Source organism: Ascaphus truei, chromosome 22, assembly GCF_040206685.1.
Source record: "Ascaphus truei isolate aAscTru1 chromosome 22, aAscTru1.hap1, whole genome shotgun sequence".
NCBI lineage: Eukaryota > Metazoa > Chordata > Amphibia > Anura > Ascaphidae > Ascaphus > Ascaphus truei.
The window spans coordinates 5,765,268-5,770,853 of record NC_134504.1 but is presented as its reverse complement, the minus strand read 5'-3'; the positions used below and the strand labels follow the sequence as shown (position 1 = coordinate 5,770,853).

Genomic DNA, 5,586 nt, shown 5'->3' with positions numbered 1-5,586 from the left:
GTGTGATTAGTGCAGGAATAGCAGAGATGCAGTGACGGAGCTGTGAGATTAGTGCAGGAATAGCAGAGAGGTGCAGTGACGGAGCTGTGTGATTAGTGCACGAATAGCAGAGAGGTGCAGTGACGGAGCTGTGTGATTAGTGCAGGAATAGCAGAGAGGTGCAGCGACGGAGCTGTGGGATTAGTGCAGGAATAGCAGAGAGGTGCAGTGACGGAGCTGTGTGTGATTAGTGCAGGAATAGCAGAGAGGTGCAGTGACGGAGCTGAGTGATTAGTGCAGGAATAGCAGAGAGGTGCAGTGACGGAGCTGAGTGATTAGTGCAGGAATAGCAGAGAGGTGCAGCGACGGAGCTGTGGGATTAGTGCAGGAATAGCAGAGAGGTGCATCGACGGAGCTGTGTCATTAGTGCAGGAATAGCAGAGTGATGTAGTGACGGAGCTGAGTGATTAGTACAGGAATAGCAGAGAGGTGCAGTGACGGAGCTGTGGTATTAGTGCAGGAATAGCAGAGAGGTGCAGTGACGGAGCTGTGTGTGATTAGTGCAGGAATAGCAGAGAGGTGCAGCGACGGAGCTGTGTGATTAGTACAGGAATAGCAGAGAGGTGCTGAGACGGAGCTGTGTGTGATTAGTACAGGAATAGCAGAGAGGTGCAGTGACGGAGCTGTGTGATTAGTACAGGAATAGCAGAGAGGTGCTGAGACGGAGCTGTGTGTGATTAGTACAGGAATAGCAGAGAGGTGCAGTGACGGAGCTGTGTGATTAGTACAGGAATAGCAGAGGGGTGCTGAGACGGAGCTGTGTGTGATTAGTACAGGAATAGCAGAGAGGTGCAGTGACGGAGCTGTGGGATTAGTACAGGAATAGCAGAGAGGTGCAGTGACGGAGCTGGTGATTAGTACAGGAATAGCAGAGAGGTGCAGTGACGGAGCTGTGTGATTAGTACAGGAATAGCAGAGAGGTGCTGAGACGGAGCTGTGTGTGATTAGTACAGGAATAGCAGAGAGGTGCAGTGACGGAGCTGTGGGATTAGTACAGGAATAGTAGAGAGGTGCAGTGACGGAGCTGTGTGATTAGTGCAGGAATAGCAGAGAGGTGCAGCGACGGAGCTGTGTGATTAGTACAGGAATAGCAGAGAGGTGCAGTGACGGAGCTGTGTGATTAGTACAGGAATAGCAGAGAGGTGCAGTGACGGAGCTGTGTGTGATTAGTACAGGAATAGCAGAGAGGTGCTGAGACGGAGCTGTGTGTGATTAGTACAGGAATAGCAGAGAGGTGCAGTGACGGAGCTGTGTGATTAGTACAGGAATAACAGAGAGGTGCTGAGACGGAGCTGTGTGTGATTAGTACAGGAATAGCAGAGAGGTGCAGTGACGGAGCTGTGGGATTAGTACAGGAATAGCAGAGAGGTGCAGTGACGGAGCTGAGTGATTAGTACAGGAATAGCAGAGAGGTGCTGAGACGGAGCTGTGTGTGATTAGTACAGGAATAGCAGAGAGGTGCAGTGACGGAGCTGTGTGATTAGTACAGGAATAGCAGAGAGGTGCAGTGACGGAGCTGTGTGGGATTAGTACAGGAATAGCAGAGAGGTGCAGTGACGGAGCTGTGGGATTAGTGCAGGAATAGCAGAGAGGTGCAGTGACGGAGCTGTGGGATTAGTACAGGAATAGCAGAGAGGTGCAGTGACGGAGCTGTGTGATTAATACAGGAATAGCAGAGAGGTGCAGTGACGGAGCTGTGTGTGATTAGTACAGGAATAGCAGAGAGGTGCAGTGACGGAGCTGTGGGATTAGTGCAGGAATAGCAGAGAGGTGCAGTGACGGAGCTGTGGGATTAGTGCAGGAATAGCAGAGAGGTGCAGTGACGGAGCTGTGTGGGATTAGTGCAGGAATAGCAGAGAGATGCAGTGACAGAGGGCTTAGTGCAGGAATAGAAGTGTAGTGACACAGTCGGGGTACCTTCCTGCGGAAGACCCTTCCAGCCGTACGGGACAGGCCTCTGACTGAGGGTGTCCCAGGCCTCCGGATTCATGTGACTGTCCCACATCAGCACCGGGACCTGGAAGTTGAACCTCTTCTTATAGAGAGAGCCATTCACCCGCAGCCGGAGAGACAGAGGGCAGGACGGGAGGGAGCGTACCTGAAGGAGGGAGAGAGGCGTGAGGAGAGAGAGAGGTGGAGGAGACAAGTACAGGTGGAGGTGACGGGGACAGGTGGAGGGGACGAAGACAGGTGGAGGGGACGAAGACAGATGGAGGGGACAAAGACAGGTGGAGGTGACGGGGACAGGTGGAGGTGACGGGGACAGGTGGAGAGGAGGGGGACAGGTGGAGGTGAGGGGGACAGGTGGAGGTGAGGGGGACAGGTGGAGGTGAGGGGGACAGGTGGAGGTGAGGGGGACAGGTGGAGGTGACGGGGACAGGAGGAGGTGACGGGGACAGGTGGAGATGAGGGGGACAGGTGGAGGTGAGGGGGACAGGTGGAGGTGAGGAGGACAGGTGGAGGTGAGGAGGACAGGTGGAGGAGGACAGGTGGAGGGGACGAAGACATGTGGATGTGATGGGGACAGGTGGAGGTGATGGGGACAGATGGAGGTGAGGGGGACAGGTGGATGTGAGGAGGACAGGTGGAGGGGTCGAAGACATGTGGATATGAGGGGGACAGATGGAGATGAGGGGTACAGGTGGAGGTGACGGGGACAGGTGAGGTGACGATGACAGGTGGAGGTGAGGAGGACAGGTGGAGGTGAGGACAGGTGGAGGTGAGGAGGACAGGTGGAGGTGACGGGACAAATAAATGACCTGGTTACCTTGGTGAGGACCTGCGGCTTCACCTCTCGGATCCTGCAAGAGAACAGCATGGACACTCACTTCTCTTCCAAGAAGATAAACGCTCTGTCCTTTTATACTCCTAGCGCAGGATATCCTTACAATTATTATCTGGAGCATGCATGTATGTATACACCCACATATACATACATACATACATACATACATACATACATACATACATACATACATACATACATACATACACACAGTACACATACATACATACAGTACACACACACACACACACACACACACACACACACACACACACACACACACACACACACACACACACACACACACACACACACACACACACACACACACACACACACACACACACACACATACATATAAACATACATACATACATACATACATACACACATATACATATAAACATACATACATACATACATACACATATACATACATACATACAGTACACACATGTACATATACATACATACTGTACACACATGCACACATACATACATACATACATACATACAGTACATACACATATACATACATACTGTACACACGCGCACGCATACATACATACATACATACATACATATATACATACATACATACATACATACATACATACATACATACATACATACACACACATATACATACATACATACAGTACACACATATACATATAATTACATACTGTACACACATGCACACATACATACATACAATACACACACATACACATATACATGCATACTGCACACATGCACACATACATACATACATACATACATACAGTACACACACATATACATATACATACATACTGTACACACGCGCACGCATACATACATACATACATACATACATACATACAGTACACACACATACACATATACATGCATACTGCACACGCGCGTGCATACATACATACATACAGTACACACACATACACACACATATACATGCATACTGCACACGCGCGCGCGCGCATACATACATACATACAGTACATACACATACACATGCATACTGCACACGTGCGCGCATACATACATACATACATACAGTACACACATACACATATACATGCATACTGCACACACGCGCATACATACATACATACATACATACATACATACATACATACACACACATATACATACATACATACAGTACACACATATACATATAATTACATACTGTACACACATGCACACATACATACATACAATACACACACATACACATATACATGCATACTGCACACGCGCGCATACATACATACATACATACATACAGTACACACACATATACATATACATACATACTGTACACACGCGCACGCATACATACATACATACATACATACATACAGTACACACACATACACATATACATGCATACTGCACACGCGCGTGCATACATACATACATACAGTACACACACATACACACACATATACATGCATACTGCACACGCGCGCGCGCGGCATACATACATACATACAGTACATACACATACACATGCATACTGCACACGTGCGCGCATACATACATACATACATACAGTACACACATACACATATACATGCATACTGCACACACGCGCATACATACATACATACATACATACATACATACATACATATGCACACACAACATGTTATCGTTTTATTTGCACACAAAGTTGTACCACCGAGTTCTTTATTTAAATAGCACAAACATTATATACACAGCAAAGGTTATAAATGCACCAAAATCCCCCGGTGCTGAACCCGAGGCCCTTATGGGCTGCATACGTGAAGCACTATATATTCAACTGTGATAGTGCCAGGCGGGGCACGTTGCAGTGATTGAGAGATTCTGTGCGATAGTGCCCCGATCGGCACTACTTCGGTTTGATGAATTACTCCCCCCTGCGGCTCAGCACAGGTTAGTAAATCGGGGGGCTATATGTCCCATAATCCCGCGCTCACCGCTCCGGTTTTCCAGCGCCGTCAGTGGCTGGAAGGGAGCCCCCGCCTGCAGCCGTCCGGGGGGTACTGTAAGGAGGAGAGAAATGTGTATAAATGCATGAGAAAAATACATTTTATATATAAAGGTCTGCACCCTGCCCGTCCCCATTATCTCTTAGCATACAGTACTCCCACTGCAGCAAGGGATTCTGGGAAATGACATGCAAATGCGCACACACACATATATCACACATCTCTATCAACGTGTTTATAGATATATCACGTGTGTGTCTGTGTGTATATATATATATATGTATGTGCAGGTATATATATGTATGTGTATATGTGTACCAGACCGTTTATTGTTTTGCCCCTCGGCTGGGAGGCAGTTCCATGCACCTACTGCCCGTTCAATTAGAGGTGCAAAAGTAATAGCATTTTGCCCTATAAAGAAGAATACGGGGTCTGGCAGGAGAGGGGCAATTATACCGGCAGGTATCCTACAATCCGCGCATGAAACAGGAAGGGGAACGGACCATCCCTGACCCCGTGAGCTTACAATCTAAGGCCTTGGAGAATGACAGGGGGTAATCCGTGCCCTTTATATCCCTGTGTCCTGTTATGTGGGGGGGCTGGCCGGGTCCCCGCGGCTGGCAAGGAGCACAGGGGACTACAGAGCGGTGACATTTGGAACCCAGGAGGAATGCAGGGGGTGAGTTATGCCTCCCATCTGTTTGGGATTCTGCGGTGTGACATTAAACTCCATGAAAAGAAGAGTGGGGGGAGAGACGGGGGGTGGGGGGCGGAGAGGGAGAG

General features: G+C 48.5%; 1 long non-coding RNA gene across 1 annotated transcript; it reads right to left on the bottom strand.

Moving 5' to 3' along the window:
• Positions 1-1,788: 1,788 nt before the first annotated feature.
• LOC142472513 (uncharacterized) lies at positions 1,789-4,913 on the bottom strand. Its single transcript, XR_012789743.1, has 3 exons — positions 4,792-4,913; positions 2,807-2,840; positions 1,789-2,137 (listed from the first exon to the last, which is right to left on the bottom strand). It is a non-coding gene; the product is annotated as an uncharacterized LOC142472513 (long non-coding RNA).
• Positions 4,914-5,586: the final 673 nt, after the last annotated feature.